Source organism: Protomyctophum bolini (genome assembly GCF_963924005.1).
Source record: "Protomyctophum bolini genome assembly, chromosome: 4".
In the NCBI taxonomy this organism is placed as follows: Eukaryota; Metazoa; Chordata; class Actinopteri; order Myctophiformes; family Myctophidae; genus Protomyctophum; species Protomyctophum bolini.
Genome location: NC_137865.1, coordinates 4,599,693 through 4,622,974, shown reverse-complemented (window position 1 = coordinate 4,622,974; position 23,282 = coordinate 4,599,693). Strand labels below are relative to the sequence as shown.

The window sequence follows — 23,282 nt, the reverse complement described above, 5'->3', positions numbered from 1 at the left end:
TGACGTTTAGAAGCTTTAGAACACTTTCCTGGCGGTCTTTATGTGTGTAATATGTGGTTTTAGATATTTTTTTGCAAAAAGGGTGAAGTGTCCCTTTAAGGGGGGCTAGTGTGTGATAAGAAATGTCAACTGTAATCATATTCCATCATATTCACATGATTTTGGGGAGAAATGAGACAGTAGAGGCCTGGAGAGGGGAGCTGTATATGTGCCTGTGACTGTGCCCAGGTGTCAGGTGATGGTCGTTATTGATGCTCATTAATACATCAAGGAAGGCAATTAACTTTGCAATGTAGTAAAATATAAAAATTGTGAAAAAAGCTTTGATACGTGATACGTATCGTATCGTGAGTCGAGTGTATATCGTTACATGCCTACTCGGTATGCCTATTTTCTAACTCATAGCGCGACTAAACTAATTGATTCGCATTGTGTGTGTGTCCTTTTTTTTTCCCTAAATTGGATCACAGGGACAATCTTAGAAAGATTACTGGGCTTTCCTCCACGGTGTAAAGCCTACTGTACGTTACAGTACATCTTGTGAATTAATTTTGGCCAGCTGTGCCTCACCCCCTGTGGACCAGGACCATTATGTTTGCACAGTGGTGGCACTGCATGGGCACACACACACACACACACACATCAGCATGTCATTATGTGGGCGGGCACACACACACACACACACACACACACACACACACACCAGCATGGCATATAGGCCCTCATTTATCCAAGTGCCGCGCTACGAGCTTGTAGGACTGCTATATTTTTGAAAAATCGTGAAAATGTGGCACAAATCTTTGAATATATTCTTTCAGAGCGAGCGTTTTAACTCAAATCTTTGCTTCCGAGTGGTCACTGGGAACTACATATTTTCAGATGGGGGTCGGCGGCCAATTTATAATTTATATAGTTGACAACTGATATAGAAACATAGGGTTTTTCAGAAAACTGTCAGGATTTAGAAGACATTTGTAGAATCTGGTGTCAGGTCAAAATGGGTTAAACTAGAATACGACCAAACAACGACATATGGAAAGCCAATAAGATTTAAGAAAAGAGATTCCGATCCAAACACCTCTCGCCTCGCTGCCCGTCGTGTCCTATATATCTCCCGAGGCGGTCTCCTGATCGCCGGCACAGTTTGACATTCAGCATTGAAGTCCTCTTGCAATTGAGAGGGGCCAGACATAACCCATTTAGCCTTCAAAACCCTGACCGTTTTCTGAAAAACCTCATGTTTCAGTGGTGCTCAATATTTCATGTCAAGGACGCCAAACTTTCTATGTAATTATGCCTCCAACATTTTTAACCCAGTCCTATTTTTTCATCTGGGGAGCATTTTGACTAAAATCAGTGTATTTTCTCTATCTACAGAAGAAACATGAAGCCAAACAAACAATGTATACTGCATGTATTGTATTTATATTACAATAGGAATACAGTTCATATACAAGTCAGCCAGGGGCCAGACTTATACATCTGCCAGGGGCCAGAATATGCACGGTAAAAAGGCAGATGAAGGCAGGGTTACGCAAGGCTATAGGTCTAGGGACGCAGGGCGAGGCTATATGATGATGAGAGCATCGGTGAGATATATCCTGCTGTGGTATGTTGAATTTGTATACGGTGAGCCTCGGGCCATCGGAAGCTCAGAGGCATCAGAGCCTGTACTGATGATGTGTGTCTGGTGGAGCAGTACAAGAAGTGTGCAGTCAGTGTGTGGAAAAGACATTCATGTGTATATAGGTCTGCTTTACAGACACTGCCTGCTTTGCCTGGAGTCTGTGTGTGCGTGTGCGTGTGCGTGTGCGTGTGTGTGTGTGTGTGTGTGTGCGTGCATTCGTGCTGTACACAGTGGATCATTGTAAGCAGAAGGCAGAATTCACTTTGTGTCAAATTCCCCTTGCACTCCTTGTTTGGACAAAAGTTCTCTTTCACTGGTATTCGACGGCATTAATCCTTTCATTAAGGATCATAAACACCGCACTGTACTGCTGCTGCACTGTGTATTAATCCCTCACTAAACGGCACAATATAATGTATATACTGTGCTGTGCTGCCGTGCTCCATTGACCCCCCCCCCCCCCAAGCACTGGGGCATAAAGTCATATGACTGCGTCTGTAGTAAGGGAACTGATTACAGTATAACTCACTTGCTCATGGAAGAGCTTAGACTTCCAGAAACGTTTGAGAAGCTTTGATTTAAAGCAGTCTTCTCAAACCTTTTTTACCGACTTTAAAAATTTGACACACGTTCCCCACCACCACCGCCACGCGGAGTGCAGTGTACTGTCCGGCCTCGAGTCGGACGGTCGGACACACGGTGGTCCAGAAGTGACACGAAAGGCTCCGGTCAGGCTCTGCCACAGTGGAACCTATAATGAGCCCACGTCGTCCACTCTACCTCCATTCAATTCAATTCAATGTTATTATAGTGTCAAATCACAACAAGTTGTCTCAAGACACTTTACAACCAACAAAGATCCACCCAGAGCAAAGCAATATTGCGACAATGGTAACGAAAAACTCCCCTTTAGGAAGAAACGTCAGGCAGAACCCGTGCCTCGACAATGCCCCAGCCTCTGCCTCAGTCAATTGATTGCCATGGCAACCCCACACCTGCTATTTGATTACTTAATCAGTCCAGTTTTCACAGAGACAGTTTGCTTTAAGACACAGGCAGGCAGGCAGGCAGACAGACGGACACAGAGATGCTATGCTATGACAACGGGTATTGCATATAGGTTCCCAACTTTCATCGTAGGACGTTATATAGCCAACAGGCACGGGTCTAGTTTCTGAATAATGACTATCGGCTATATAACTATAGACAGGAACTCACCTATGCTTTTTGCCCATGGCAGCTATCCTGCCGGGAGAAACTAGGCACAGCTGCTGGACATGAGACTAATTAATTAGAGCGACAGAGAGAGAGAGAGAGAGAGAGAGAGAGAGAGAAGTGTGCGTGTGTGTGCGTCAATTTAACAAAGGTGCAGGCGATCAGAAATCATCAGAGAGAGAGACCGACGTTTGACGTTTACTGTATGCCGAATCTTTTTTTTTCTCCCTGGAAATAAAAACGTCAGGGTTTCCAAGGCTACTATATAACAGACCGCTGTCTAATCAAAGCCTCATTAGAGCACCTGGCAGCTCTGCTTGGAGGAGATAAAAAAAACCTGCCACATCTACAAGTGTCACAGCATGTGACGTGTCACATCGCTTTGCACGCGTTAATGAGCCGTTACAGAACGAGACAGATGAGCTCAGGACGAGAGAAGCATATTTAATGCAGATGTATGCAAATGCATGCAAACAACAAACCGACCGCCTGCTGCGAGGAAAGATTGACACTAACGACACCAGCTCTCCCTCCACACAACCGATCACGCCTCTTCTGCGCGCGTGCGTGTGTGTGTGTGCGTGTGTGTGTGCCAACTGTCAAGCACTTCAGTTTGAGCCTGGAAAACACTCCACGATGCAACATGTTTGAAGCTTGAAGATGTGATATTTTCAAAGGAAATCTTGCAAAAGAAGGTGACACGTTTTTTTTTTTTTTTTAATCTTTTTGAAACATATTTTGTATCCCTCGCACAGAATATTTTCAGATGGGGGTCCGAGGCCAAATACGAGTTAAAAGGGATATTTCACTTTAAAGGAGAATTCCATACTATAAGGCTTTCTTACCAAAGAGGTCCAAGTGTTATGTTGTGCAAAAGTGCATAATTGGCTATTTCCCCTATACCATAAGCCCTCAATGGGGGTTGGGTTTTTGTGCTAATTTGCTTATTTCCATCGAAATAAGTAGTAAAGTGTGCCGCTTGGGATACTATTTACATTATGAAGAGAGGATATATACAAAAATATTAGATTTTTGAGCGATGGAAATAAGCACCCTATAGCGCCCATTCAATTCAATGCAATTCATTGAGGGCTTATGGTAGGGGAAATAGCCAGTAACACCTGGACCTCTTTGGTGGGGACGTAACAACTACAAATTAGTATGGAATTCTCCATTAAGGTCTAATTGGACTCGTGAGCACCCAGGGTTTTGGGGGGGGGGGGGGGAATGAATAAATACATGAAAAAATTAAATACATGTGTATTGCGTTTAAAGTAACTGTACAGTATACTGTGTCTGGTGTGGACTGACTGTTTGATTATGATGGGCCGTCATACAAAAATACAGAAAATGAAATCCCACATAAGTCTACGGATTATTAATAAACACAGAATACGTCCACTATCTATGAAATAATACAATAATACAAAATTAATCCACCGTCTATGAAAGATTATCCCATTTTGGGGCGGGAACCTCTTTTGGTGTTTTAAAACATTTCGTTATAATTTAGCTATTGAAAAATAACAGATATACAAGCTCGTATAGCGCGCCACGAGCTTGTATAGGTCTGCTATTTTTGAAAAATCGTGAAAATATTTATTTCGGAAAACTGGAGGAGTTAGAAGATTTTTATTTATTTATTTAGAGGTCAGGCCTAAATGGGTTAAAAAACATGAATACAGAATGAACCTTACCATCTATGAAATCAAATAATACAGAATGAATCCAGCTATCTGTGGTCTTCTATAAAGTCACAATGAATCCACTGTCTATGAAAGAATACAGGAAGAATCATAAAATGAATACAAATGAGAGTCCACTATCAACGGCTCCCATCTCTGGCCCTTCCTCAGTCCATTATCATTCCACAGTCTGCTCATAAAATAAAATGACCCCACCCCAGTCAGCCCAGTAATGCATTTCACTCCAAATATGGAAGGGTTCCATCCATCGAAGACCTGATTCACACATGCATGCTTGGAAAAAAAACGACAGCAATTCAACTGGAATATATAGATTTGTTTTTGCCGTCACGCGTTGATGGGTTTCAATGGGTTTCATCACACTGTATATGGAGCTGGTATATACTGTATATGGACTTCAAACATCTGCTATACAATTACAATATCAGTGGGCGATCATAACTCTGATGAATGTAAAAATGGAATTCCGGGGGTTCTTGTAACCCTGAGTCACACAGACATTAACCCATTTAGACCTATAAGTTCGATTGTACAAATGTCTTCAAAATCAGACAGTTTTCAGAAAAACCCATGTTTCTGTCATTATACATTTCCGTGACTGTAAAGACGAAACGGAAGCGGGGAGGAGGCTCCACTTCCGCTTTTTTTCCCAGGGACCCCTCCAGAAGCAAAGATTTAAGTTAAAAAAAAAATCGTTCTGAAAAAAAAATATATTCCAATTTTCACGATTTTTCAAAAATAGCAGACCTATACAAGCTCGTTAGCGCTATATGAGCTTGTAGATCTGCTATTTTTCCAATAGCTAAATTATAACATAATGTTTAAAACACCGCCCCAAAATGGGTTAATTCCTGGCAGGCTTGGCATGAAGTCGCAAAGACACGTGAAATGAACGAACATGAACGTGTCTAACATAACCCGGACCGACATCTCTATTCTGGCCCGCGCCCAACCCGCGCCCTTCCCCTGGATACAGACATAATGTGCATATTATCCCCCTCTGCCTAGCCTGACTGACCCCCAGCTCCTCCACAATATGAACTCTGAGAGAGCAAATGTACTGTTGTCAGAAGAACAGGGCCCAGCGATGCCTGACAGTGCTGCCTGTGGTGTGTGTGTGTGTGTGTGTGTGTGTGTGTGTGTGTGTGTGTGTGTGTGTGTGTGTGTGCGTGTGTGTGTGTGTGTGTGTGTGTGCCGGCCCCGGGAACCTATATACAGTATACACTCATGTGTATATACCAGCCTGGGCCCCCAAATGATGATGATCAGCATACCTGACAACACACATGCTGGGGGGGTCAGACCAGGTCTAAAAAAAAGGGGGTTTAAGGCCATGCTTGTATTGTTCTATGGCTATGCGCTCACTTCAGAGCTGCCTGCTGCAACTCTCTCTTGCTTTTCTCCCCACACCAAATGCAGTGGGAACTATTTTTTTTGCATCATATCACAAATTACTCTCTATGGACCTCATGCTAATCCACGAAACAAACAAATCGACCAAAATGAATAAAATTGCTTGTTTAGGGAGGTCACGCTTCATGTCGCTGTGACTCAGCCATTATTATGGAGGAGTTCCAAGTTCCATCGCCATGATGGCATCATGCATGGGAAAACAATCTAAAAGGTGGCCTTACATTAGCCATTTTTTTTACTGATCTGAAATCTGATAGCACCACACACACACACACTACAGGATAATGGGGCCTGATTATTTCATCCGATTATTTTATGCAGCACACACTACCCGGTTTTAAAACTCGAGGAGAGGGGGACGAGGACAGGGGGGTTGCGGGGGCAGAGCAAATATCAAACATTCTTGTTTGTTGATCGGGCCGATCCCGATCGCGCTGTGAGCGGCCCACGAGCAGATCAGAGGGATTATGATTGGATCTTTCATACACTCACACGTGACTAGACGATAATTTATGCCCGAGAATCACCGATTAACGGCTAGTGTACGCCTGTACGGCCACCAGACATGGGCTGTTTTCACGATGAGGGGTGCTAGCGGCTAGCCTCTCCTATGTCCAACTTTGAAGGGTTTGTGTAAACACAAACATTGTCCTATAACAAACATTGAATGCCATTGATTAATGGCCAGTTTTGAGCCGTTGTTGCCAAAACAAACATAACTAGAAAAGTCGGAATTTAGAAGAATCGCAAAGTGTCAAATAATTATTCATAATTATTTGAAGTTCAATCGCCCTGCCCCAACCTCAACGCTATATGTCATTGTACTGTGGTCAAGGTTTGCTTTACCTGTTAGGCAGGGTATAAGGTTTGTGAACCTGCATGTCTGATGCAATGTCATAGGTTGAGCCTGAAACAGGCCTCGTAACCATCGCTACAGGCTATATGGCACGGTTAGAACCTCACTCATGTGGTGCGCAGTGTTATTGTTTGTGGCCTGCAGCAGGCGTATAGGCTGGGCCGAGGCATAGAGAGATGGCCAATGCATGTTTGTTTGTTTGTTTGTTAACGGACCATTTGCGGCCGTCTTTCAGGCTAGACTGCCCATGTTTGAAGTTACCTTTGAACAGCCCACCGCACCGACCGCTGAGTTGCTTGTCGTGAAGGGCTATTTTCAGCATGTGATTCAGTAGATTTAGTCGACCAAAACTAGACTAACACGAAGACATTCCTGGTGACTAAAGTAAAATGTGACTAAAACTAAAGGAAAACTATTCAAAAGACTATGACTAAAACTAAAATTGCTGCCAAAAACACTGCAGCGCACGGCTTCATCCTGCGGCAACTTCTCCATTGTAAAGAACTAGAATTCTGCGCGCGCTTCGCGCACACTCATCCCAGAGCTACTTCGCCACGCACTATGGGAAGAAATACATTGCGGGAGTTGACTCCACATGTAGTAACGGATGGGTTATTGGAAATGTACCATTGTTTTGTCTGTAACCATATACCCCCTTTGCCCCCCGTGGCGCCGGGCCTGCAAATCCAAACTGAATATTTCCACAGTCTAATTACCAAAGGATTGTGACTGTGGGACAGACATAACATAGTTGGATTTTAACAGAAAGACAATGCCATAAATCAGTCAAAGTAAGTGACAGACTCAACAGTAGCACACAGCATGCAAGGCAGCGATGCATGCATGCAAACATGTTTGTCCAGCTGAGATGTAGTGTCTCCATCTCTCTGTGGAAGAGGTTGCACATGACCCGTACGGCCACACTGAGGCGCTCCAACACAAACACAGACACAAAACAACACCACGCTGTTTGTCCAGTTGACCCAAAACAACACCAATACCTAGCCTGTTTGTCCAAAACACACTATCTGCTCGCCACGTTTCTACTTCGCCACAACCTAATGTTAGTAACGAATGTATTAGTTTACTCACAGCACAGCACCGTCACTCCTGTCAGTTATTTCGTCCTGTATTGGTAGCCTATATTAGCCCAATATTGCCGTTACGCATTTCACTTGAATAATGTTGTGTGCACACGTGCGCGTGCGGAGAAAGACAGTTATTTAATGAAACGCAAGATTATAACATCCTGTGTCGCTGCCGTATAGCCGGCATGGCTATTCCTGTGTGTGTGTGCGTGTGTGTGTGTGTGTGTGTGGTGTGGCGAGAGAGATCGTGGTTTCCAGGTGTGCGTGTGTGTGCGTGTGTGTGTGTGTGTGCACGCCAGGCGCGCGTGTGCGTGCAGGCGTATGTATGTGTACTGGGCAGTTGGCTGTCTGGCGAAAATAGGCAAAGTGATCGGTGTAATGGTGATATTTTGGCACAATCCAAGTAATGACAAAGAACAATGTTGATGTAACGAAGGGAATCGCCGAGTCATTTATTTTGTAAATACAGAGATTTACATGGAATAAGCAAATTAGCGATCCTATAATTTCTCCTCTTCCTTCTTTCTCTCCTCAATCTCCTGCGCGAGATCAGATTCTGTCCTGCGCGAGATGAGATTGTGAAGCTAGTGTGGGGGCGGGCCTGGTATGAGAGGGCAGTGTTGCCAGGTTTGCGAATTGTAAGCGAGTTGTAGTGTATGTAAGTAGCGTGGTTAAAGGCCTTGTTTCTGGGCCTGTTGGGGCAACAGCATAGGCAGCAGTGCTTATTGTTCCGTGTAGGGAAGCCTGGGGGGTGTGGGTGTTTGGGCCGAGAATGTGTGTATTAAACAAATGCATTGGCGGCGTGAGTGTGGAAGTGAGGCATTATTAGTGCCAATGCAAAGACTATTGTTTGTCGGCTGGTGGTCAGCGTTGGCGAAGGACGCGTTATGAGGAGATAGGTCCCGAACACTGCGAAGGCCTGCGAAGGGTAAGTGTGTGACGTCACTGCCGTGTGAGTGTGTGTGGGTGTAGTCACTGTAGTGTGTAAGATGGTGTTGTGGGTGTTGCAATAGCGACGTAGCTGTTGTGGCTTTGGGTTTTTCTTCTGCTTTTGGGTACCACTTCTCCAATGTAATAATAAATAGGGACTCAATTTCCCTTCATTTCCCCTAACCTAAAATATTTTCAGATAGACGTCTTACTGTGCCGATTAAAGTGACACTGTGTAACTTTTTCAATAAAATAAAGGTTAAATTTGGTATGTTATGTTGTCACACTTTGCTCAGTGCGAGGTAGTATGGGTCCAAAAAGGCATTGGATTCAAGACATATATATATATATATATATATCTCACACACACACACACACACACACAAACATACATACAAACACACACAAAACACTGATGGCGTGTCCCCTACCCAAACCCACAGTTGGTAGGTGCAGCTCCCTACAATGGAGCCACCAATCAGTAATCATCAAGCAAGCACCACACAATATACAAAAGTCAAAATAACAAATATAACTCTGCAACACAAATAATACCTCAAACATTAACCCCGTGTTGAATTCAGTCTCAGTGGCAGGCTGAACTGGCAGAAGTTTCATCCCGTAAAGCCTTTTCCAAACATATTTTCTATTGAAAGGTTATCTTGGGGGGGGGGGGTGCACGCTCCCCTCTAGCCTGACGGCTATTAAAGTGATTGGCGATTGCTGTCGGTGCACTAATGAGCACAGGACACGATTGACAACCCCTTTTAGTTAATCCCTTTGAACTTCAGAGCTCCTGGGGGAAGTGCAGGAATTAATTAAATACCTCCAATGAGTGCTCAGCAACATGAATTGAAACTATCGAGCAATCACAAACGTTAATTACAATTACAGCCAATAACTAGAACTGCACTCTGTCCGAGCGCCTACTTGCTTGTTGCACACAAGTAGGCCATAAATGGCCTAATAGTGCGCAAGCAGAGCGCGCAAGTGCTGTCAAATTCAAATGCATTCTTTTGTTTACGTAATTAACAACAATCGTTTACGTAATGTTGTAATTAATACGGATGAGTGACGGCTTTCGATGGCGACGTACATGTCGATCAGTGTCGGGTGCTTTAAAGGAAATGCTGTGTACATGATCCGTGCCGGCCACCTCTGCCGTCGCTTACGGCCATACATACCACCCCTGAACACGCCCCTGATCTCAGAAGCTAAGCAGGATAGGGCCTGGTCAGTACTTGGATGGGAGACGTGCCGTAAGCTTTTTTCATGAAAAAGGCATTGACCAAAGCCATCTGCTGTGTACATGAGCCACGCCGGCCACCTCTGCTGCAAGCATGCGCATTCCCTCTATATTGACGATAAAAAGTGAGGACAGAAAATTGACGGAAAAGTGAGGACGCAAATTGTGATTGGCCTGCGTGATTGAGTGGGAGATGCGTCATTGGTCGAGCATCGCATGACAATTGTGCCACGGGGGGGGGGGGTACCCGTTGCATCTATAGGTAAGGTGACGTCAGACATTGCGCTTTACTCGAGAGATACAATACTCAAGACATCTTAAGCACAAATGTTTAGCCCTTGGGCGCTCAAAAGCGAACACTGGAGAAAGTGAGGATGTTATGTGCATGATGATGTATGAGGAGGAAATGGGATCAGATTTAAAAACACACATTAGACAGAAACGGTGTCACGACGTTCCTGCAACTTAGGCTCGTCACAAACATAATCGTCTAATCACTCTAATGCTCGTCAATTATTTGCAATAATCCAATTTATTTTGCATAATCGTCGTGAAATATTACGATCGGGGGGTGAAAAAAAACGCATACAAATATTAAGTGTCAGGAATGCCTTTGGATACTTAGGTCATTTTTGTCTTTGGTCGCCTTCACACCAGAAATCTTTACTGCGATTAAAACGCATCCTGCTGCACATTGTCGGAAAGTGTGCTTCGTTTTGGCAGACCGTGAAGCCTCATTCGAATCCTAATGCGCATGAAAGCATTCTACTCTGCCAAAAAAAACGGGGGGTTTCGCTTCGCTTCCAATCGCACTTGATTTCGATTTCCGTGCAAGGAAATTAAGCAAACAATGTGGCGGATGAATGCGGAGTAAAGTTGGAGACGGAGAAGGGATATTTTACGCCGGGCTAAGATGTCCCCTTTGCCGTGAATAGACGTGATCGAATGAGGAGATCGAAGCCCTCATCAAAATATGGTCAAATGAGCACATTAATCAATTGCTTAAGGAAACGCATTAAAAACACACCAGTGTACAGAGTATTCCGTCAGTCTGCCTGTGCGTAAACATGGAGGGCTGTCACTGTGTGCGGGGATCCAAGTGCTGGAGACTTTCCTCGTCTTGTTGAGGGTGCGCTAGCCCCTACAGGCTTAATGTTTGTTTTTAGTTAGACAAACATGAAAAACGCCATTGACAATGGACAGAGTTTGTTTAGTTGCCAACACACATATTAAATGCCATTAAATAACAATAAAGAGAGTATAATGTTTGTTTTACATCACCTAATCATAGCAACATGAGTTAGACTTTAATATATTAGCGCCCCTCTGCCCCTCTGCAGGAGAAAACTTCTGCACACCTAGATGTCAGGCGTCTGCACAGGTGCGTATAGGCCAGTGGACATCAATGAAGGGAATAGAATGCACCCACATACTGTGTATTTGCTCAGTACAAGCGTATTTTTTTCTTTTGAATGCAACGTTGTGCAAATATAAATACTGCAAAATGAAACACTTGCTTAAGCATGATCTATAAACTGTATAGCTCAAGGTTCAAGGTTAGCTTTATTGTCCCTTGTGGGGAATTGGTTCGCAGCCAGATCATAATAAAAATGCACACAACAACAACATTCAATACAAGACTATAAGATCTAAGAACAGGGCACTAGAGACAGAGAATTAATGACATTCAATTAGTAGCAAAGTCAGAAAAAGTGCATTAGTGGGCAGTATGTGCAAAGAAGAGGCAAGAATAAAGTGCTATCTGCTGTTCAGCAGTTGAATAGCAGCCGGGACAAAGGAGCTAACATATAATATGCATAGTAGCATACTAATTTTATATGATGATCGGACAGCCAAATCTATAGGAGTTAGGGACGCCAGAAAGTGACCATCAGCCAAATCGAATATTCAACAGCTCTGCGGATTAATAATCGATTCATTGAACCCCCCCCCCCATTTTTTTGAATCAATAACACTTTTAAGATTTTATATTATGCACATGCCAATTGGTCACATAACCATTATATGTTGAGTGCATGCTTTGATGGTTACAGCTTTATAATCAGTTTTGATGAGTAAACCTCATCTTCTCAGTTCTCATTGTATGCTAGTTATACTGCCATTCAGGATGGAAAATGAAATCCATTTGGATTTGGGGAGTAGTTGTTTCATAAGGGGCTGGTATGAAGTACTTGATATGAACAGAAAACGTTCAGTTCACTCTACACTCTACTCTACAACTGCCTTCATTTCATCCGATTGTCTGTCTGGCAGGCACTAATTGACAAGCGATCGTTAACTGTGTCTGTTAGAGAGAGAGGGGCAGAGAAGAGTGGCTTTGCTCAACTTGATTTAAACTCATATTCTCCACTCTGATGAAGGTGCATGTTCCATATATCATGCAGCCTTACGTATTAGCCTATATTTTGGCTATTAAAAAGCCAAAATATCGATAAAGATAGCCTGATTGATAAAGATGAAGGCTATCTTATATAGGCCGAAACGTAGCTGTATCCCTGAAATAAAAGTTGGTCACTGCATTTGAAGACAGCGTGCGGGTGTTTGTTCCTTTTTAACCCATTCTGAACGGGAACCCATTCTGGTGTCGGCATCATGTTATGCTTTAGCTATTGAAAAATAGCAGATCTACAAGCTCGTAGCGCGCCACCGAGTGGCGCGCTACGAGCTTGTAGGTCTGCTATTTTTGGAAAAATGACTGACATTTTTTTAGAATCTGATCTCAGGTCAGAATGGGGTTAATCAGACCAGTGTGTGTCCGGTGGAAACCTCGTGTGAAACTGATCTCAGGTCAGAATGGGTTAAATTTCCGGGGCACCGTACCCTCTCCTACACACCCGTCGCCTGTACAGTAGGTGTGCAAAAAAGCCTTGCTTTTTACGGCTATTTTTCGATTAATCGTTGGGCATCCCTAATAGGAGTACAGATGTAAACTAATTAAGAGTCATTTTGCGCTCCCGCCTCCATGTGCCTCAGCCATGTGCCCAAAAGAACAGTCAGTGCGTGACACACACACACACACACACATTTTAACACCATAGATTTCACTGTGTAGTTTATGAATTGAACACATTGATAAAGCTCTCCGCTGCGTTTCCAATTGCTGCGGATGACAGCAGCAGTGTGAAGGCAAACGCAGCAAAGTAAACATGCAAGAATCCCAACTTCTCTGCCCAGTCGCATCGAGTCTAAGTATTGGGTGCGAATGAGACCTTAGATAGCCCCGTGTGACTTGATTATGAAGCCCAAACGGCTTTGTATTCCAGTGTTCGGTCATTTGTATATGACCAAGTAGTGGTGACGCGGCCCTCACGGGCGGTCAGGCTTTGTTGACGGTGCTTGCGATGATCCAACACTCATGTTTACACTTCAAACTTAACCACCTGAACCCAGGCTAGAGTCCCTATTCTGAGCTAAAATAGCCCAAATATAGCCTACAGCAGTGGTTCCCAAAGTGGGGTCCGCCGAGACACATAGCCAGGGGGGTCCAGAAAATGTTTTTTTTTTGCCAGTGAATTATGGTATGTGTGATATGTGAGTTTACCATAATCACAGTAATCCTTAATCATTATTCCCCTCATTCAATTGCCTTTGGATACCAATGAAACAGACTCCATGCAGTCTGGATCTTCTGCTAAACGGATATTTTCATCCTCACTCAGTTTAAAAAATAAAATCCTTGCCCATACGACAGAGATATTTGTATCCACACACAAACACAGAAACACATTGAACACAGGAGAAAACAGTGCTGCAGTAGCAGGTTTCAATTGTAGGCTACATTATAATTGATTTTATATTTACTGTGCTGTCCCAGTTATTCAGTATATTAGATAGGTTTGACACCCCCCTAATGTGTGTGCATTTAGCCTAGCTTTGATGTGTAATCAGGAGCCAATTGTGCAGCCAATTGAGGTTCAGTAATTTCAGGTGTGCAGGACAGCAGAAGTCAGTTGTTCTCCAGCAGCCTAGGAGCAAACACACACACACAGAAGCTGCTACTGTCATTCTTTGTTTTTGGCTTGAAACCATCTCTTGTAAGTTTGTTTGTGTACAATTGCCTTGACTCATGTTTTGTAAGCTTAATCTGAGAGTCGTTTTGTTTTATTACATGGGATGCTTAATATGTTTAATGATTGATTGCTTGCCTTAAATTATGTGAGGTAGAGTGTTAATGTTTTAGTTACAAACTACTGAATGCTTAGCCTAGCATGTGCTTAGGTTATCTTATGTTATTGAGCTGATTGTGTATTTTATGTTTTCTATTTTTACAGTTTCACTCGTTGTTTATGAAAGTTGACCACCGGCATCTCAATAAAGGCAAACTGAGATGAATCCTGACTTTTATTGGACTGAGTTTGGCTGGCTGTTGATTTGTGTCACGGACGACACCCTGAGAACAGTACATTTACACTTATGAGGTGCCAAATACATAGGCCTAATGCCTATCATATTTTTTAATGAGGAATAAGTAGGTTACCGTATTTTAAAAGCCACCTAAATTGTGAGTGGAGGTGGAACATGTTTCTTTCATTGTCTGTCAGCATGTCACACTACTGTATGTCCGTAAATCTTCAAATCCTGACTCTCGACTTTTCTCTCCATATAATAAAAAGAATGATAGACACTTTCCCATTGCTCTGGCTGGCAAGTAATTTGTGACTGACATGACTCAGTATACTTAAGTTTCTTCTCACGGCAACCACGCTATTCGATGCGATATTGCATTCACACACACACACACACACCTCGCTCTCTCTCTCCCTCTCTCTCTCCCTCCCCATGACCATGAAATGGAGAGCAAAATACTGCACGAGAATAGTTTCACATGCGGCTATGCGCACCATATGCACGCACCACGCATAGACTTGTTGGCGTAGGCTACTGCGCAATGGCATTTGGCCTGGGTCCTTATTGTTAGGTTAATATATCCACAGTTTCTCTGTAGCGGTCCGCAATTAACCCATTGTTCGAGCTTCTCGCACTCGGCACCAATACAAATGAAATCACTGCAGTCTGCACTGGACTATAGTAGGCCGGTATATTATTTATAATTGGATGCAGCAGAGCAGAGCCTTTGCTCGCTGGTGACGTGGTGCAACCATATGATTATTTACAGTTGTCAACGGTGAACAATTGGATCCGTGTCGTTTCCATGCAGGCGCAAGCTGCATTTCTCACCTAATTATAGTAAAAATGATATGCGCTAATAAGCGGTGACATCATCGTTTCTCAAAATAAGGTCAGATATTTTGGAAAATCTTCACTTATTTATCCGTTTCCAAAAACCTCCGTTTCTTCTTTTCATTTTAAAGGTCATTACACACTGGCGAATTAGCGACGTGATGCGAATAAGCGATCTGAAAATGCGAAATATTGCATGTTGCAGTTCGCCTGCGAATCTCTGCAAAATACGACACCAGAGCGAACAAATAAAGAGCGAAAACGGTCGCATTTTCGCACATTCGCCACTGATGTGGAAGCTTGCATGGACTTCAATTGTTTTTTTTTTTTATGCGAATTATTCGCACGAATATATCGTGTCGCCAATTCGCCAGTGTGTAATGATCTTTAACATGTTATGTTTCTTGGACTGGCTATTTGTTAAGGTTTATAATGTTGATGCTGCTTTGTACTGAACCTGGATTCTTCCCCACAAGGGGTAACTGCAGGGCCAAGAAAGTGTGGGAAACCCCTGGCCTACAGACAGTATAGGCAGCGCAATAAGACAAACTATTTAGCAGAATGCTGTGCCAGTACGAAAACGGCAGATAGCCTATAAACCGTTTAATTATGTAAATGTTTATCATTATTTAAAAAAAAAAATCTGACAGGCTATACATGTATTTCAGCAGCCAGTATCTATTATAGATAGATAGATAGATAGATAGATAGATGGATAGATAAGATTACTATAAAATCATGCAACTAAGAATCACGGGGAAGGAAGAACATGAAAAACAAAACATTGTTTCTCAAAAACACACATTATGAGGGCAACACACCAGCAATATTCTCTCTCTCTCTCTCTCTCCCTCTATCTCTCTCTCTCTCTCTCCCCAATGTTGGCACAATAGACAGCATGAAGCAGGGTGAGAGTGAGGAATTAAAATGACAAATATAAAGAAACGTTACATCTCTGTCATTAAAATACAAAATATTCTGTCCCCTCCCAGAACATAAGAATAGCAGGCTATGTTCTATGGGGGGGGGGAAGAGTGAGTCCTAAATGTATAGTGACAGTTGGGTGGAAGGGGTGAATGTATATATAGTCCTTGGGCCGGACGAGATATCGGTACAGAAAAGGCGGCAAAGTTTAGTTGTGATTTTTTTATTCCTATACATCCCTAGATTAGGTTTTGATATGATAGACCTTGCTGACTGGCAGCTTTTTAGTGGTTATCACCTCAAACCCCCCTTTTTGGTATATGGCTCTGGCGAAATTGTGTAAAGGCATACATTATTTCACTAAAATTACAAAAATCGACTTGGTAGTCTAAAATTTGTCATGTAGTATCTTGACACATAGGGGTAAGTATCAGAATAGGATTTTGGGGCTATCTACCATTGTATTCTTAAATATGACCTACATCATCCTCAGAAACACAAAAATATACACTGTCCGTTTAACAAATAACAACAAAGATGGTTATTTTCCAGCACATTAGGGTGAATATAACTGCCTCACTTGTATATAGAAAACTTCCCATATCCTTAAGCTTCAATTTAAGCCCAAGATGACCTCTCTATCTTGAAGATTACTCTTTCTGTGGCCAAAATGCTGCACTATACCTCAAATCGGAGACATTTTCATTATCAGTACTAGAATGTAACAATAGGTTCACATGTTCTGCAACTACTGCTGTCTGAAGTTAGAAACATGAATACTACAGCAGGAACACAAATGCCTTTTATTATATTTATATTTATTTATTATATTATATGCACATAATAGCTTGTTTCAATACATAGCCTATCAATAGTCACCCAAATCAATGTGCACCCAAATGTTAATAGAAAATAGGAAAAAAAAATAGAAATGTTGAATGGGAGAAGAGGTAGAAACCTGATTGTGTCCACCTTGATGCATTAATATAATTCAACCATCATCACTCCATGTCACCCTCAATAAATATATGTGAAACCACAAGCCGACTATGGCCTGCATGGTTCTCTAATAGGCACACTGGTGTAAGGGTGATATAGCCTACAACCAGCAAACCCCTTCGTACAGTATACAATTCTTTTATGGTCCTTCGAGCACGGATCACCCTGCCATCAGAGATGGACCGGAGTCCCCCTCCCCAGCTCCACCGCCACCATCGGCGCAGCAGCGACCTAGGCCCCAGCCCCCCAGCAGCCATGGCCCTCAGCCCCCCAGCAGCCATGGCCGTACTGTACTGTACATTATGTGTCGCATGTCGTTATAGGTGAGCCGTACTGTACTGTACAGTGTACATTATGTGTCGCATGACGTTATAGGTGAGCCGTACTGTACTGTACATTATGTGTTGCATGTCGTTATAGGTGAGCCGTACTGTACATAATGTGTCGCATGTCGTTATAGGTGAGCCGTACTGTACTGTACATTATGTGTCGCATGTCGTTATAGGTGAGCCGTACTGTACTGTACATTATGTGTCGCATGTCGTTATAGGTGAGCCGTACTGTACTGTACTGTACATTATGTGTCGCATGTCGTTAAGGTGAGCCGTACTGTACTGTACATTATGTGTCGCATGTCGTTATGTTGTCCAGCATTCACAGCATGTCAGGGCCCTCAGCTCCACAGCAGCAGCCATGGCCCCCACTCCCCCAGCTCCCCAGCAGCAGCCATGGCCCCCACTCCCCAGCAGCCATGGCCCCCACTCCCCCAGCTCCCAGCAGCAGCCATGGCCCTCAGCTCCCCAGCAGCCATGGCCCCCACTCCCCCAGCTCCCAGCAGCAGCCATGGCCCTCAGCTCCCCAGCAGCCATGGCCCCCACTCCCCCAGCTCCCCAGCAGCCATGGCCCCCACTCCCCCAGCTCCCAGCAGCAGCCATGGCCCCCAGCTCCCCAGCAGCCATGGCCCCCACTCCCCCAGCTCCCCAGCAGCAGCCATGGCCCCCAGCTCCCCAGCAGCCATGGCCCCCACTCCCCCAGCTCCCCAGCAGCCATTTCAGGGCTCTATAGGGTCCAGCATTCACAGCATGTCAGAGCTCTATAGGGTCCAGCATTCAATGCATTTCAGGGCTCTATAGGGTCCAGCATTCACAGCATGTCAGGGCTCTATAGGGTCCAGCAGTCACAGCATTTCAGGGTTTCTATAGGGTCCAGCATTCACTGCATGTCAGGGCTCCATAGGGTCCAGCACTTTCATCATGTAGGTCTATAGGGCTCTGAAATAGCATTCAGGGCTCTATAGGATTCAATTAAATAGGTATCAATTAAATCCTTACATTAGGAGCATGTCTGGGCTCTCTAGGGTCCAGCATTCACAGCATGTCAGGGTCCTCAGCTCCCCAACAGCAGCCATGCCCCCCAGCTCCCTAGCAGCCATGGCCCCCACTCCCCAGCTCCCAGCAGCAGCCATGGCCCCCAGCCCCCCCTAGCAGCCATGGCCCCCACTCCCCCAGCTCCCCAGCAGCAGCTGAGCGGCCCATGGTCGCTGCTGCGCCGATGGTGGCGGTGGAGCTGGGGAGGGGGACTCCGGTCCATCTCTGATGGCAGGGTGATCCGTGCTCGAAGGACCATGAAAGAATTGTATACTGTACGAAGGGGTTTGCTGGTTGAGGCTATATCACCCTTACACCAGTGTGCCTATTAGAGAACCATGCAGGACCATAGTCGGCTTGTGGTTTCACATATATTTATTGAGGGTGACATGGAGTGATGATGGTTGAATTATATTAATGCATCAAGGTGGACACAATCAGGTTTCTACCTCTTCTCCTATTCAACATTTCTATTTTATTTTTTCCTATTTTCTATTAACATTTGGGTGCACATTGATTTGGGTGACTATATTGATAGGCTATGTATTGAAACAAGCTATTATGTGCATATAATATAATAAATAAATATAAATATAATAAAAGGCATTTGTGTTCCTGCTGTAGTATTCATGTTTCTAACTTCAGACAGCAGTAGTTGCAGAACATGTGAACCTATTGTTACATTCTAGGACTCTGGAAGGCTATAGTGACTGATAATGAAAATGTCTCCGATTTGAGGTATAGTGCAGCATTTTGGCCACAGAAAGAGTAATCTTCAAGATAGAGAGGTCATCTTGGGCTTAAATTGAAGCTTAAGGATATGGGAAGTTTTCTATATACAAGTGAGGCAGTTATATTCACCCTAATGTGCTGGAAAATAACCATCTTTGTTGTTATTTGTTAAACGGACAGTGTATATTTTTGTGTTTCTGAGGATGATGTAGGTCATATTTAAGAATACAATGGTAGATAGCCCCAAAATCCTATTCTGATACTTACCCCTATGTGTCAGGATACTCCATGCCAAATTTCACACTTCCATGTGTATTTATGTAATTTTAGTGAATTTTTTTTTGCCTTTACACAATTTCGCCAGAGCCATATACCAAAAAGGGGGGTTTGAGGTGATAACCACTAAAAAGCTGCCAGTCAGCAAGGTCTATCATATCAAAACCTAATCTAGGGATGTATAGGAATAAAAAAATCACAACTAAACTTTGCCGCCTTTTCGGTAACGACATGTCATATCTGGGCACTTGGCCCAAGGACTAATATGGAAGGGGCCGGAGAACCAAATCTTTGTGTGATAGGAAATTTGTTTTTGAGTGGTGCAACCACTCCAAGGAACAGCAATGTCCGCCTATGTGTTCACCTATGTACAGTATGTGTTGCACCGTAATGAGTACCAGTAGGGGCGCTGTTGTGCAGAAACAGATAGAGGGATAGTGCTGCACTGTTGCCTGCTAATATATGAGAGAGAGAGAGAGAGAGAGAGGTGTGGGGGGGGGGGGAGTTGCACCACTCAGTTCACACGGGTGTGATTTTTTTATTTTTGAGTGGTGCTAGTCACTCCTATGCGTGACTATGTGTGTATGTCTGTCTGTGTCTGTCTGTATGAGCACGAAAGTACCGTCACAATATCGCTGGATGGTGCTGTTGAGCAGTCAGTGTCTCTCACTCTCTCACACACGCACCCACAGTAGTAAAATACCGTATAATACAGTACAATAGAGTAGGCCTATACCACTCGCGGGTAAACATTAGCTGAAAATAGCAGATCTACAAGCTAGCTCACAGCACGTTGTGAGATTGTATATCGGCTATTTTCGGCAAAGAGGTTTTCTGTAGGGAGACAAAAAAAATGCAGACAGAGCCAAAGGTTCCCACCCCTTTTCCCCCTCACTGTATATGTGTTTATTTTCCCTTTATACCTCCCTCATGACTGAATCCATTCTCTTTGGTAATCTCAGCAAGGCAAATGGCTTCTTGGTTAGAGTGGGTGACAATGAGGAAGTGTAGCGCCCAGGATTACATTAGATAATTGGCACTGGGTGATAAGAAAAACTGGGTTACAAAATCGTGGGATAAAAAAAAAAAAAGAGTGGGTGACAATGTTATCACACGTAAAGATGAAATTACCTACCTAGGTTCCATCCTGGAGGCTAATCTTTCCGGTGATAAAATGGCCACCAACGTAATCAAAAAAAGTCAACCAAAGAACAAGATTACTTTACAGGATCTCCTCACTGGTCAAGAAAAACACCTTGAAGACCTTAACAGGAGCCCTCGTACAAGGTTTCTTTGACTATGCATGCACCTACCACAGAACCTCTTAAAACTAGGCTCCAGACTTCCCAAAACAAACTGGTCAGGCTCCTACTTTGCCTCACCCCCCGAACCCACCTCACCCCTGCCCACTTTGACAGGCTGGGATGGCTTAGGGTCGACGACAGAGTACAGCATCTTGCAATGGGTCTGGTCCACAAGATTCGATACGCCACCAAGATACCCATGTACCTGTCTAGATACTTCCTCAATGTTAACGAAGTCCACACCCACAACACCAGAGGGAGTGCAACGAACCATGTACAACCCAGATTCGGCACAAACAAGGGACTAAATTATTTTCGCTCCTATGCCGCCAAAATGTGGAACGCCCTACTAACAGTCATTAAGACATGTGAATCCCTTGACTCCTTCAAAACCGCTCTCAAAGGGCACCTACGGACGGCTGCAATTCGTAAAATCTGAATCCCCTACCGCCCACCCCTTTTCCCCCTCACTGTATGTTTCTTTTCCCTTTTTACCTCCTTTATGATGAATTCCTGTTCTGTTCTTTGACTATATAGAAATGTCTATTTGTACGTCTCGAAATGTTTTGATGAATTGAACAAGGTGGACCTTCTTGTAAACAAGTGTAATGCTTAATTGGGTCGTCCACTCACAGTTAACAGTCTTTGTATGAGTTTGGGCTTGAAATGTACTGCAATTCTGCAAACTGTTAATAAATATATCAATCAATCAATCAATCAATGATGAGTTCCTGTTTTGTTCTTTGGCTAAATAAAAGTGTACTGTAATTAAATGTTGGACCCTCTTGTAAACAAGTGTTAATGCTTAGTTTATTGGGTCGTCCGCTCACAGTTGTACTGTAATTCTGCAAACTGTTAATACATATTTCAATCAATCAAAAAGATTGAGGGCTGACAAACTGCTGCAGAGGTTAACAACAGCAGTGTTTCCATAAAAGGTTTAATAAAGTTCAGCTTCATGTTTCAAGACCTAAGACGACTGCATTATGTTTGGAGTATAGGGAATACATTAATTAACTCCCCTGTTGAGATTCAAGCTGTTCACATAATTATATTCTGTCATATAGAAAGCTTGTATACGTATATGTCCCATCCTGCATGCTTAACCCATTCTGACCTGAGATCAGATTCATACGAGGTTTTCACTGGACACACACTGGTCTGATTAACCCATTCTGACCTGAGATCAGATTCTAAAAATGTCAGTCGTTCTTCGATTTTTCAAAAAATAGCAGACCTACAAGCTCGTAGCGCGCCACTCGGTGGCGCGCTATGAGCTTGTAGATCTGCTATTTTTCAATAGCTAAAGCATAACATGATGCTAACACCAAAACGGGTTCCCGGTCAGAATGGGTTAAACGTTTTGAGCGGTGCCGACTGTGACTAACCTTCATTTAGTCATCGACTTGAATGGAAAAAGCCCAATTTTATTTATGGTATACACACTTTATTTCGCCATATAGAAAGTGCATTTCCGGATGCAAATTATCGATTCATCAATGAACTGATAGCCTTATTAATTGGTTAGTCGATAAGCGGCGTGTTGTGCAGACAGCATTGCATTCACAGAAAACCAATGATATTAAAACAGCATAATTTAATTATAATTGTTTAAGTGTTAAGTTTAATTGAAGCAATTATGTCTATTATTATTCCACCCCCCTGTGGTGTTATGTGGGTAAATACATCAGACATCATATTGATCATCGAAATAGCATTAGTGGGGCACCTCTCAAAGTTAATGCCCTATACTTCAGCACACAGAAATACACAAGTGAATGATAGGCAATAGCAGATCTACAAGCTTCTACAAGTTCACAACGAGTTGCGCTGCCACGCTTTGTGCGCTTGTACATCGGCTATTTTCACATTTCTAGCTCTGGTCCAGCTATACAAGGTTTCCATCCGCCAACAACGATGTCGATATATATTCCTTAGGGAAACTTCACCCTTTTTGCAAAAGTATATACATGTAAATGACGTTTAGAAGCTTTAGAACACATTCCTGGGGGTCTTTATTGGTGTAATATGTGGTTTTAGATATTTGTCTCAATAAGACAGGCAGCCCTCCCACCAATCCACAAGGAGGAGCATTATGGGAATTGTAGTCCAGGAAGGAAGTGCTGCTAAAATTTAAAATATCTAAAACCACATTTTACACACATAAAGACCCCCAGGAAAGTGTTCTAAAGCTTCTCATTAACATGTATTTTTTTGGAAAAAAGGGTGAAGTGTCCCTTTAAGCTGCATGTGTTGTCTGAGTTATATCCTTTTACAGTCTATGGTTATATCATGATATGAAACTGTATAGGCCCCTATGGCTCAATCATTAGATATAGTAAGTCTCTCTGATAATATGGTTTTCTAGAGCGTTATTCTCTGGGCGGAGTTGACAAC

The 23,282-nt window shown here is 43.3% G+C and overlaps 1 protein-coding gene across 1 annotated transcript in view; it reads right to left on the bottom strand.

The window, feature by feature from the left end:
* tp53i11b (tumor protein p53 inducible protein 11b) overlaps positions 1-23,282 on the bottom strand; it is an 86,796-nt gene that overhangs the window by 62,947 nt on the left and 567 nt on the right. The gene's annotated exons all lie outside the window — the stretch shown is intronic.